We start from the raw sequence: 14,361 nt of genomic DNA, 5'->3' as shown, positions 1-14,361 counted from the left end.
ACATACATAAATACGTATATTCCCTTTGAAAATGAAAATTATATATTTTTATAGTTTTTTCAATATTTTAAATGTCAAATGAAAAAAGAAAGAGAGAAAAGTTATTTAAAAAATTAAGGAATGTAACTTAAATGCATGATAGGAGCATTTACATTTGTATTTCCACTTCCTTTCCTTTGCTATGTTTTATTATTTATTCAGTATATTTAGATTCTTTTTTATTTGCTGCGCTTTTATTTTTCTCTTTAATTTTCCTCTTTTTCTCTTTCTATGCAATTCTCTGTCTTCTTCCCTTACTTTGTAATCCGCCGCCTCCTCCTCCCTATTCTTTCTCGATCATCACAGCAAAATCTGTCCTCTACTCAAAAAAAAAAAAAAAAACAAAGAATATCACCTAAGCTTATAGGATCCTCCACAAAACCATCCCATTTAAGACTCCAAAAATGAAGCAGGTGAGTTAAAATATAAATAGATATAGTTATTCCAAAAATCTGTCAATAAAAGCAAATATGTAAATAACTTGTTTCTTTAGATGAATAAAACCGCCATTGATAATGGACATCAGCAAGACCATGTTACTTATCTGCAAGTCATGGTACTTTTGACTTCTGAAAAGGTTTTGTCGACGCCATTAGAGCAACAGGTGCATCCTATTACAAACTCATCAGCGGTCATAATAGTGAGCATTTTAAAAACTAAGACGACTTGCCGCAAATCAAACCCATTGCATAATGTTACTCAATATAAGAGTAGTGGGAGGGAAAAATGGAGGAAGATGCAATTTATAATACATTAAACAAATGGAGGTTATGGATTAGAAAAGTTATAATCCAAGATGCTATTTATAACATATTAAACAATTGGGGGTTATGGACTTGAAAAGTCACAACCCTCAGTTAAAAGATATGAGTTGTGGATGTGAATTTTTAAAATAAGATAAATGGATAAAATAAAAAAGAAAATGCCAAAGATAAGAAAAAAGATAAATAGAATTCCTACACTACGAGGATGCCACATCATCTTGCCAATTGCCTCCTTGGATAAGATCCATTCCTACACTACGAGGATGCCACATCATCTTGCGAATTGCCTCCGTGTATAAGATCCATTCCTACTGTTTTCTTCTCAAAATTAAACTCCACTGCAATGTCCGAATGCTACTGATCTAAAGTTTCATTCGCAGGTTCCAAAACAGATTGAAACCAAAAAGAAGAGCAACATCAATTGAAAATGATAATTATCAACCAAAAACAACACATAAATGAATTTCCAGGAAATAAAAAAAAGGATAAATGAAACTACATCCACCAAATCAAAGTAAATATAAAGAACATATTAATGGAATTAGAAGAAGAAAAAAAAAGGATCAATAGAATTACATCCAAAGAAAAAATGTTGTAGACAAAAAACTGTAAGAAGATAAAGAACATGGTAAATAGAATGAAGCCAAAGTGAGAATATTTAAGCTACGAAACTGGTAAATAAAATTTCATTCAAAGTAACAATTCTCTAGGCAAAACGGAAAACTGGAAAAAGATATAGAACGGAAAACGAAAAAATGATTACAAAAGGATATTATATTGTCCATATTAAAATACGGTGGTGGTATGAATAATAGAAGGGTAGGCTGTATGAATGGAAAGGGAAGTAACATGTGGTAACATGCATGTGAGAGGAAGAAAAGGGAGGGGGGAGGTTAATTAAGTTAAATGACTCTTAAAGAGGAAGAGAGAGAGAAGTGAATTAAGAAGGTTAAAAGACAGGACTTTTGGTTTTCTCTTAGCACATAACGGGATGTTGTGAATTTTTAAAAATAAGATAAATGGTTAAAATGAAAGGAAAATGTCAAAAATATAAGAAAAAAGATAAATAGGATTCCTACACTATGAGAGATGCCACATCATCTTGTCAAGTCCCTCCTTTATATATATATAGATTGTTTATCAATAATAGTTAGTAATAAAATGATTAAGACAAACCCATTTTTCTTGTTTTACCCTTATCATTAACTACTCAATCCCCAAATCATTTTCAATGCTTTTTGAAATACTATCACTATTGCGGGTAAAATAGTAAAATATGTACTTCATTAAATTTTTCTTAAAAGGGACTGTAAAATCAAAAGTGGACAACTGAAAATGAACAGAGAGTAACAGATTAACCTACTTTGCTAGTTGAGCTAGATTTGCTACGTAATTATCGACGTGAAAAGTAAAATAAACTGGGTGTATCTTTGCTTGATTTTAATAATTTCTTGGGAATTGATCTGTTATACACATTTAAGTACGAATAAGGTTTGAAACAAAAATCAAGTCTCAATTGAACTGTCAATTTCATTTTCAAGGGATAAAAAATTCTCATGAAAAAAAAAAGAGAGGGAAGAAATTCTGTGCTGCTATTAGGTCTATATAGAATTGAACTGGGAAACAAAGATAAAAACTAATAAGCATATATTAACTAATTAAAACTTCATGACAACTACTTTACATGCACAATAATCTTATGAATATAACAACACTAAAGAAATTTAAGTGATTTTATTATATAAATTTCAGAATGTTATGACGTATTACCTTGGAATAAGTCGTAGCAAAAATGCGTAAATCAATGTCTTAGAATTAGGTCTTGATCACATTTCAAGGCATTCGTATGAACACATCAAATAAAAAATTTATGAAATTCCAAGACAATACATCATTACAATTTACATCCAACATCACTCGTGGATAGATTATCTAAGAAAACTTAAAATATGGCAAAATAGTAATGTCATTATTTTTATAAGATAAATCCATCTTTACTGATTAGACATCATTATATATCTTTCAACATTTTATATACATAAATTTTCGATAGAAAAAGTCGTCTAGGTTAAATATGAAACAACATATTTAAATCAATTTGTGAAATTGAATACAAAAAAGAAATAATAATGAGAAAGAGAAAAAAGGTAAAATAAAAATATTGGGATGTCAACAATATTGTTTTATTTCTCTCGAATGATAAAAAGGAAAGGCAACAAACAAAACAGAAATGCAAAAAAATGATGATGTATCCCACAAATCGGCCATAGCAAAAACGACGAAAAAGTTAGAAACTGAGAATACAAGAGATGAAGGATATAATAAAAAAAATGCATGCAACATCAAGTTCAAACGATTTTTTTTTTTAAATAATGAGTAAAAATCCCAATTTAATGGGCGGAAGATGAAAGAAGTAATCTCTGGTTTGTCATTCCCCTCCATTTTGTGCTCCCTTCGTAACAGTTGCTGTCTTCATATATGTGACTTCTGGTTCCTCCTTCATACGATTAATTTCCTTCATTTATTTCCAGAAAATTTAAAAGTACTGGAAATGAAAGTTTTTAGAAACTGAAAAAGGGGGCGGCAGATAGTTGGCATGATATATACTACTATAAGTAAAATAAATTACTTGTATTTGACTAAATTTGGTGTATCTTGGATTTCGTAAGGAAAGCAGACGGGGCAATTTCAACTTCAATTTCACATATCACTGTGGGCTTTTATTAGAAAATACTAATCATAACCTTTCAGTTGCTAATAGAAACGCCGATTCGTTCATTAGTAGTGACGTTTGGCGTTTAAACAAAAATAATAATAATAATAATAATCAGGCCGAACTAAAAAGGAGGATGAGGGAGAGAAATTGCCAAAAAATAGGGAAAAGATAATTCAATGTCTTGGACATAGAGAGTGCCACGTCACCTTGTGAGGTCCCTCAATTATATAGATATAGATTGTCATCTCTATGTTTGGATTGTACTTGCCCCTTGCAAACGGAATAAGAAGTGCATAATTTTATTAGTACGAAAATAAATAAAGTAAAAAAATTAACAACGAAATACGGTTGTTTACCCTAAAATTCGAGTAATAATTAAATTGTATTGTAATTTTAATAATTTAACCCAATACTAATTGATAAACAAGGAATCTAATGTATGAAATAAAGAGTAGAGCAAATCAAACCAGTGTGCAAATAAGTCTCGAACTCGAGCTAAGGCAGCCTCGAGGTGGGTTAGCAAGAACAATAAAATAATAAGGCAGATCAGATGAACAATAAGCAAGAAAATGAAATATGTATATTCTCAACTCAATGATTGATCCGTTACAAATAATTGAAGTCCCCTTTTATATAGTAGGGGAATCCTAAATAAGGTACACTTCCAATTGTAGTAAGGAATCTTATTATACAGCTGTCTGACCGCCTAGTACAACTCCGTTTCGAAATTTACGCAGTGATCTTAGGGCCACTGCTGGAATCTCGCTCTTTCTGTTATGGAACCATCACGGTATTATCTTGAGGTCGGTCATACTTGGCCTCGGTATTCATCAAGCACTTCGATCTTCGAAGCTTGTACTTTGTCATCGGGCTCACGCCTGGTCTATTTCGATCTTGCTCTCGAAGTGATCCTCGAGCCCACGATATCGGGCATACCTGATATCGACCGTATACAGATAGTCCCCGTGTTTCTTAGAGTAGATAATGAGAAACGATTTGATCCTCGATCCTCTGATGCCTCGATCATGATGTCAATCTCGTGACATCAACGACAGAAGTGATTGAAAGGTCGCGTATGCATAGTTCTCAAGGTCATTAATTGAAGGCGTCTGATGTTTGGCCATTGGCTTCCCTAAACTGTTGAAGCGGCCACTATAAATAGGTCAGTTTCACAACTTTTACAATCTTTACTTCTCAAACCTTTCCCAAAACCTTACTAACTTCTTCATCTTCTCTGAGTCCATCCTTTCTTCAATTTGCTCTTGTTACAACATCAACTTCTTCTCTTATTTTGAGTTTCTCAACAACAATGGCTAAAACATCTAAAATCGTTCCTCAAAAAGAAAAAGCCTCCTCATCATCGTGGCCGACCAGTGGTAGAACGACGGTGCCATCTCGTATCAAGGAGTGCATTCCTGGGCCATGCAAGCTATCTTCCAATTTCAAAATCGATAAGCCTGCATCAGTTCCAGGCCAATGCGAGCCCATGTCCTGATACATATGCTCGATAACTGAAGACGATCTCGAGCAAGTGAAAAAGTATTGTAATTGGGAGGATAAGGAGGTGGTGATTCCTTCCCCCGAAGAGGACATCACCACTCATGTGGAATGATACTTAAGCGTGTATACTTATCCTTTCACACTGGGTCCTATAAATCCAGTCATTCTCGATTTCTGTCACCAATATCGGGTTACCCTTGGCCAGATCTACCCTTCTTTCTAGCGCATCGTCAATTTGCTTAGGTACTTCTCGGGCAAGGTCAAGGGGATGTCTTTTACACTCGACCACCTGATTAGGCTATACAGCCCTCGCCTCTATCGAGGTGGTTTGATAAAGTTCTAGCGTTGATCCTTGAATGTGCTATTCTCTAGTATCGATAAGGACAAGAACCGAGGATGGATGGGCTGGTTTGTCCAAATCAAGACCTCCGACTTAATTCCTACCGAAAGGATGCTATTCCCTGAGGAATGGAATATGAAACGTAAGTACAACCCTATCGATGATGCTTACTACTCTGCTTTCCCTATTCTTCCTCAATCTAATTCCTTTTCGATGGTACAACTTTCCCTTGGTTTCCTGGTGCGATTCCGGACATTGCAGGTTGGGTTCGACAACTGGCCTCCACTTCTTCACATGTAGAACACTGTTGGTGTGATTTGGCCAAGGGTGGTGGGAAGCTAAAAACCATGGTGAGTTCCCTTGTTCATATGTTGACATTTCTCTATAAAATACATACTTTCCCCTTACGCAAGTGATAGCATCAAGAACAAGGATATAGTTAAGGACAATGATCGAGATGATAGAGTTTTGGAAGCTCCAAGGCCATTTACAAGATCTCAAGCTAAAGAGTTGCAAGCTAAGGTTGCTAGACTTCAATGGCAAATAAAGAAGCTTTTAATTGTAGAGGAAGAGCTCAAGCCCAAAGGAGATGAATTGTCCAAGTTTTACAATTATTTGGTAGTCCAAATTGAAGTCCAAGAGGAGGAAGATTGGGTTACCAAATCAGCCCTTGAAGTCCACCAATAGGGCCCAAAATGACCTTAAAAGAGGTCCAAAAGGGGGTATTTCAAAAGGAGCCCAATTGGAGTCCAAACCAATGGCCCAAACTAATAGTTTTAAGGCCCAAATCTGCCCCAAAAGGATTTGGCCGCCCCCACTTAATTTTGATGGCTTTTGTTACCCCTTAGGAGCCACCTACCTAAGTTTGATGACTATTGTGACCCCTAGCAGCCCCTACCTAATTTAGATGACTTTTTAGCAACCCCCTACATTATTTTAAGTGCTTTTAACTCCTATAAATAAGGAGTTCTTCTCATTCATAAGACACAACATTTATTGATTAAGTATATCATACTTTGAGAGTTCTTTTGAACCTTTGTTACTTGTGCTTTGAGATTTATCTTTCAACCTTTACTAGTTCTTAGTTCAAGGTAGTAAGATTACTTCTTTTTTATGATATCTTTGATTTCTTTGTGGTATTCTTAGAAGGCGATTAATACTAGTTATTAATTATTGTCTCAAGTTACTCGTAAAGTGGTCAAGATCCGAATCTATTGTTTTGATTTGCTTTTTAAGTAAAGGTGTTTGATTTCTTCCATAAATCAAGACGTTGTTACTTTGATCTTGTCAAGGCTATAGAACTTATGTTCTTGGAAGTTCTTGGAATTCTTTCCTTGAATTCTTCCCATATCCTTTATTTTCATCTCTTTAATTCTAGTTGTTCAATTCCTTGTTGTTATTGCTTCCGTATTTACTTCTCAAATTCTTACTCTAATTTGGATTCCCGACCTAGTTGTTATCAAGTGGTATCAGAGCGGTTTTTATCAAGATTTCGTTCTTGGTAAGTCTTGGGATTTCTTGAATACTAAGAGCAAAGAAAAGAAAATTTTTTTTTAAAAGAAAACGAAAATAAGTTTTTAGAACAAAAAATAGAATTGCGTGCTCTCCGGGATATTTCTTTTGTATCTAATTTGTTAACAAAAATTAACAAAGGAAACAAGAAGAGGAGATCCTAGATTTTCTTACTCTTTCTAATCTAAACATATAATCCTTTCCTTTTTGTTCGCGTCATGTTTCAACCGAGCCTAATAGTTCTAGGATTTGGTTTTTCTTTCATTAGTTCCCCAAAAATCTGAATTTTACTACTAAAAATTTCATACGAGTTGGGTTTAATTATAAATCTACAAAGTATTTTGTTCCAAGGTTATTCTGAGAAAAAAAAAGAGAGCTAAGTTTTGTGATACAGTTTACACTTTTTTTAAAGATGTCGCGTACAGGTAGTGATGATGAACGAAGGGTTCTCCAAGAAGCTGAAATCAAAGCAAGAAATGATTTTACCTTGCAAGCTATGCATCAACAATTTGAAAGGTTGAATTTGCAACTCCAAGAGATGAGGGATACCATTGCTGATCAAAATGATACAATAGCTGAACTTAGGAGGGAAAATAATGTTAGACCCCAAGCTAGGAGAAATGTACCCCATGCTCCCATTGTAAATCAAGAAAACCCTATAGATGATTTTAATGATATTGATTTTGATAGGGTGGGAAGAGATAGGAGGGGACAAAGAGGTAGAGTAGAAGATGACAATATAAGTAGTATAAAGATGAAGATGCCATCATTCAAGGGAGCAAGGGACCCAGACTTGTACCTTGATTGGGAGAGAAAGGTTGAAGCCATCTTTGATTGTCACAACTACTCTGAGGGTAAGAAAGTTAAACTTGTTGTTGTTGAGTTTTCTGACTATGCTGCTATTTGGTGGAAAAAGCTTGCTAGGGACAGATTGCAAGAAGGACAAACACCAGTTGCTACTTGGGCTGAGATGAAGAGGGTGATGAGGAAGAGATTCGTGCCATCACACTTTCAAAGAGAGCTACAACAATGTCTTCAAACATTGAAGCAAGGGTCCATGTCTGTGGATGAGTACTTTAAGGCTATGGATATGACTATGATCCAAGCTAATTGTACAGAGGAAGAAGAGGCTACAATGGCTAGGTTTTTAAATGGTTTAAATAAAGAAATAGATGATGTAGTAGAATTACAACAATATGTAACAATAGATGAGTTAGTTGATTTGTCTGTAAAGATAGAAAATCAAAATAAAAGAAAGCAGACTAGCTCGTGGAAAGGTCGGACAAGCACCATCTCCAAGAAGCCATGGCCATATCATGAGATGAAGAGTTCTTCTAGACCTCAAGAAGACAAGGGTAAAGGTAAATTTGAGAACAAAGAGGGAGGTAAAACCTTTAACCCTAAACCTTTTACACCTTCTAGTTCTATTCAATGTCATAAATGTAAAGGAAGGGGTCATATGATGCATGAATGTCCAAGTAGAAGAAACATCATTCTTAGAGAAGATGGAGGATATGAGAGTGAAAAAGGTGAGGGAGAAGAAGAGGGAGATGTGAGTGATGAAGATGATGTAGAACTACCTAATGAGGGCATGATTGGGGTAGTTAGAAGGATTATGACTATCAATTTGGCAAGCAATAGTGAAGAACAAAGGGAGAATATATTCCATACGAGGTGTGGGATAAAGGGAAAAACTTGCTCTATGATCATTGATAGTGGTAGTTGTGCTAATGTGGTGAGTTCATACTTTGTGGAAAAATTGGGACTTGCATGCATGAAACACCCTACTCCATATAGACTCCAATGGTTAAATGATAGTGGTGAACTAAAGGTAAACAAACAGTGCATGATTTCATTTAATGTTGGTAGATATGAGGATGATATTCTTTGTGACATAATACCTATGCAAGCTTGTCATATCTTACTGGGTCGTCCTTGGCAGTATGACAGGAATGTTTTTCATGATGGAAGAAAGAATAGATATTCTCTTGAACTAAATGGCAGGAAATTTACTCTTGCACCTTTATCTCCTTCTCAAGTGTTTGAAGATCAAAAGAGATTAAGAGAAACAATGGGAAAACCAAGGGGAGAGATAAAAACTGAGCTTGAGGAAAAAGAAAAGAAAGAAGGCCAAGAATTAGAAAAAAGAGAGATGGCCGAGAGAAAGAGAGAGAGGGCAGCAATTTGAGAGAAGAGATAAAAAAGGGTTTGAATGAAAAAATAGACAGTCTTGGTGAGAGGAAAGAGGTTAAGGAAAGAAAAAAGAGAGTTTTTATATAAAAACCAAAGAGTGTTTAAATGCAAGAAAAGAGGGGCTGCCCATAATACTACTTACTTACAAAGAGACTTTGATTAATTCTGAGTTGCTAACTTCTTCTTTGCCAAGTAGTATTTCTTCTCTTTTGTAGGATTTTGAAGATGTCTTTCCAGAAGATATTACTAATGGATTGCCACCTTTACGTGGCATTGAGCATCAAATTGATTTTGTACCTGGATCCCAAATCCCAAATAGGCCAGCCTATAGGAGTAATCCAGAAGAGACAAAATAACTTCAAAGGCAAGTTGAGGAGTTGCTTGAGAAAGGTTTTGTGAGAGAGAGCATGAGCCCTTGCTCGGTTCCCGTCCTATTGGTACCAAAAAAGGATGGAACTTGGAGGATGTGCGTGGATTGTAGAGCAATCAACAAGATTACGGTAAAGTATCGCCACCCTATTCCTCATCTTGATGACATGTTGGATCAATTACATGGATCCAAAATCTTTTCTAAAATTGATCTAAAAAGTGGTTACCATCAGATTCGAATGAATCCTGGAGATGAATGGAAAACTGCTTTTAAGACCAAATATGGGCTTTATGAGTGGTTAGTTATGCCTTTCGGCTTGACTAATGCACCTAGCACTTTCATGAGATTAATGAATCATGTTTTTAAGGATTTTCATAGAAAATTTGTTGTGGTGTACTTCGATGATATCTTGGTCTTTTCTAACACTTTAGAAGAGCATGTAGAACACCTAAAACAAGTTTTTGAAGTTCTTAGAAAGAAATTTTTATTTGCTAATCTTAAAAAGTGTACTTTTTATGTTGATCGTGTGATTTTCTTGGGTTTTGTAGTTAGTTCTAAAGGAGTTGAGGTTTATGAAGAGAAAATCAAAGCAATAAAAGAATGGCCTAAACCTAAGAGTGTAACTGAAGTTAGGAGTTTTCATGGACTTGCTAGTTTTTATAGGAGGTTTGTGAGAGACTTTAGTACCATTGCTTCTCCTTTAACTGAAGTTATTAAAAATGATAAGATTTTTAAATGGGGAAAAGAACAAGATGATGCTTTTAACTTGTTGAAAGAAAAGTTATGTTCTGCTCCATTGTTATAATTGCCTGATTTTTCTAAATCTTTTGAAATTGAATGTGATGCTTCGGGCAAAGGAATAGGTGCTGTTTTGATGCAAGATTCTAAACCTATTGCCTACTTTAGTGAAAAGTTAAGTGGAGCCACATTGAACTATTCCACTTATGACAAAGAGCTATATGCTTTGGTAAGGGCTTTAGCCACATGGCAACATTACTTGTGGCCAAGAGAGTTTGTCATTAAAACTGATCATGAATCCTTGAAATACTTGAAGAGTCAAGGTAAGCTTAGTAGAAGGCATGCTAAGTGGGTTGAATTCATTGAAACGTTTCCTTATGTAATTTCTTACAAACAAGGGAAATAAAATATTGTTGCTGATGCACTTTCAAGGAGGTATGTCTTAGTTTCTACCCTGACTTCTAAATTAATGGGTTTTGATCAAATCAAGGGACTTTATGCTAATGATGTTGATTTTGGCAAAATTTTTGCAGATTTTAAGTTGAGTCCTTTTGAGAGGTTTAACCTCCAAGATGGCTTTCTCTTTAAGGAAAATAAGTTGTGTATTCCTAATTGCTCTTTATGTGAAGTATTTGTAAGGGAAGCACATTGTGGAGGGCTTATGGTACACTTTGGAGTCCCAAAGACACTAGACATACTGGTCGAAAATTTCTTTTGGCCCACAATGAGAAAAGATGTTGAAAGAATGTGCACACAGTGTTTGGAATGTAAACAAGCTAAATCTAAAGTGTTACCACATGGTCTTTACATGCCATTACCTGTTCCTACTTCGCCTTGGATTGATATTTCCATGGATTTTGTGTTAGGTTTGCCTAGAACAAGATATGGTAAGGATAGTATATTTGTTGTGGTAGATAGGTTCTCCAAAATGGCTCATTTTATTCCTTGTTTAAAGACTAATGATGCCTCACATGTTGCTGATCTTTTTGTAAAAGAGGTTGTCAAATTTCATGGTATACCTAGAACTATTGTTAGTGATAGGGATGCTAAGTTTTTGAGCCACTTTTGGCGTGTGTTTTGGGGGAAGTTAGGTACTAAATTGTTGTTTTCTACTTCTTGTCACCCACAAACTGATGGACAAACTGAAGTAGTTAATAGAACCTTAGGAAACATGTTGAGGGCTGTTTTGAAAGGTAAATTAACTTCATGGGAAGATCACTTACCTATGATTGAATTTGCTTACAATAGAACAATTCATTCTTCTACAGGTATATCTCCTTTTGAGGTTGTTTATGGTTTTAATCCCTTCACTCCCCTTGATTTATTACCATTACAAACTAATGATATTGCTAATCTTGATGGTAGGACAAAGGCTGAGATGATGAAAAAAATTCATGAACAAACAAGGCTTGCAATTGAGAAGAAAAATGAGCAAACTGCCTTGAGAAAGAATAAGGGACGAAAGCAAGTTATTTTTAAACCTGGAGATTTAGTTTGGGTTCACTTTAGAAAGGAGAGATTTCCTTCCAAAAGGAAGTCAAAGTTGCATCCTAGAGGAGATGGCCCATTTCAAGTCCTTGAAAGGATTGGAGACAATGCTTACAAGTTGGACCTTCCTGGTGAGTTCCAAGTAAGTGCCACATTTAATGTTGCTGACTTATCTTTGTTTGATGTAGGATCGAATTCGAGGACGAATTCTTTTCAAGAAGGGGGAATGATAGCATCAAGAACAAGGATATAGTTAAGGACAATGATCGAGATGATAGAGTTTTGGAAGCTCTAAGGCCATTTACAAGATCTCAAGCTAAAGAGTTGCAAGCTAAGGTTGCTAGACTTCAATGGCAAATAAAGAAGCTTTTAATTGTAGAGGAAGAGCTCAAGCCCAAAGGAGATGAATTGTCCAAGTTTTACAATTATTTGGTAGTCCAAATTGAAGTCCAAGAGGAGGAAGATTGGGTTACCAAATCAGCCCTTGAAGTCCACCAATAGGGCTCAAAATGACTTTAAAAGAGGTCCAAAAGGGGGTGTTTCAAAAGGAGCCCAATTGGAGTCCAAACCAATGGCCCAAACTAATAGTTTTAAGGCCCAAATCTGCCCCAAAAGGATTTGGCCGCCCCCCACTTAATTTTGATGGCTTTTGTTACTCCTTAGGAGCCACATACCTAAGTTTGATGGCTATTGTGACCCCTAGCAGCCCCTACCTAATTTAGATGACTTTTTAGCAACCCCCTACATTATTTTAAGTGCTTTTAACTCCTATAAATAAGGAGTTCTTCTCATTCATAAGATACAACATTTATTGATTAAGTATATCATACTTTGAGAGTTCTTTTGAACCTTTGTTACTTGTGTTTTGAGATTTATCTTTCAACCTTTACTAGTTCTTAGTTCAAGGTAGTAAGATTACTTCTCTTTTATGATATCTTTGATTCCTTTGTGGTATTCTTAGAAGGCGATTAATACTAGTTATTAATTGTTGTCTCAAGTTACTCGTAAAGTGGTCAAGATCCGAATCTATTGTTTTGATTTGCTTTTTAAGTAAAGGCGTTTGATTTCTTCCATAAAACAAGACGTTGTTACTTTGATCTTGTCAAGGCTATAGAACTTACGTTCTTGGATGTTCTTGGAATTCTTTCCTTGAATTCTTCTCATATCCTTTATTTTCATCTCTTTAATTCTAGTTGTTCAATTCCTTGTTGTTATTGCTTCCGCATTTACTTCTCAAATTCTTACTCTAATTTGGATTCCCGACCTAGTTGTTATCAGCAAGCCTCAGAGACATTGTTGTTATGAGGCCGCCTCCGCCCGGTGAAGAGGAAATCCCGAAGCCAACCAAGGAGAAAAAAAGGAAAAGGGCTTCGCCAACAAGTTCCCCGAAACCCAAGAAAAATAAGGCTCGAAAGCCTAGGGCCGATCCTGCAACCCTATCTGCAGAAGCGGTCCAACACCTTTGGGATGACGAGGAAGAGGGAGAAGATGGCGACTTCCTGCTGGTAGCTCGGAAGAGGGGGAGCACTGAAACTTCGAAGGCCACCAAATCAGCGGTGGCTGATACGGTTCAATCTCAAACTGAAGAAATCTCGGAGGGGAGCTTGAGCAGAGTCCCCAATCCATCGGGTTGTAAAAGTGCTCCTCGCCTTGGAGGACATTTGGCGGATGAGCCTGAAGAACCTAATTCCGAGTCCCTCCAAAGAGAAGAGAATGGCCCAAGTGAACCACTTGGGATAATTAAAGAAGCTTAATCGCCACCTAGCCATGTGTTTTCTGAAGGGCAGTTCTGAGATGCCTGGATGTGACGATCCGGCCAGTCGTCTCATGAGTTACTGCTCTGTTTCCCCCATTTCTTCTTTATTATGCTACGTTATTCGTTTTTATATAATCGAGTTGAGTAGGTTACGTTCGGAGTGAATTTGGTAAGAAATGAGATACTTAGTCTCTTTTGAGAAGGTTCAAGTTGGAAAAGTCAATCGGATGTTGACTTGTGTGTTAGAGAGATCGGATGTGAGTTCCCATGGTTCGGTTAGGTTTGGGAGCTGATTTATGACTTAGGAGTGTGATCGGAATTGGTTTTGGAGGTCCGATGTAGAATTAGGCTTGAATTGGCGAAGTTAGTATTTTGGCGATTTCCGGTTGGTAGGTGAGATTTTGATCCAAGGGTCGGAATGAAATTTCGGGAGTTGCTGTAGCATCGTTATGTCATTTGTGATGTTTGTGCAAAATTTAAGGTCATTCGGACGTGGTTTAGTTGGGTTTTTGATCGAAAGTGTATTTCAGAAGTTTTTAGAAACTTAGGCTTGAACTCGATGTGAATTGATGGATTTGGTGTTGTTTGAGGTATTTTGATGATTGGAACAAGTTTAAATGAGGTTTTAGGATGTGTTGGTGCTTTTGGTTGACGTTCCGGGGGCCTCGGGTGAATTTCGGGTGGTCAATCGAACCATTTTCCATGTTGAAATGTTGAAGAAATTGATCATCAGCTGTTGTAGAAGAATTGGCCTTCGCGATCGCGTAGAAGGATTTTGGCAGTCCAGGAATTAGACCTTTGCGTTCGTCTTGAAGGCTCGCATTCGCAGAAGGTTAAGATTTGGTGCTTCACATTCGCGTGTGAGGGAACATGTTCGCGTAAGTGTGAGGCCTGAAGCTTCGCGTTCATGTGGATTGAGTCGCGTTCGCATAGGGTTATTTTTGG

The sequence above is a fragment of the Nicotiana tabacum genome, chromosome 22 (assembly GCF_000715075.1).
Source record: "Nicotiana tabacum cultivar K326 chromosome 22, ASM71507v2, whole genome shotgun sequence".
NCBI lineage: Eukaryota > Viridiplantae > Streptophyta > Magnoliopsida > Solanales > Solanaceae > Nicotiana > Nicotiana tabacum.
The sequence above is the reverse complement of the archived record's forward strand: the minus strand, read 5'-3'. Positions refer to the sequence as shown.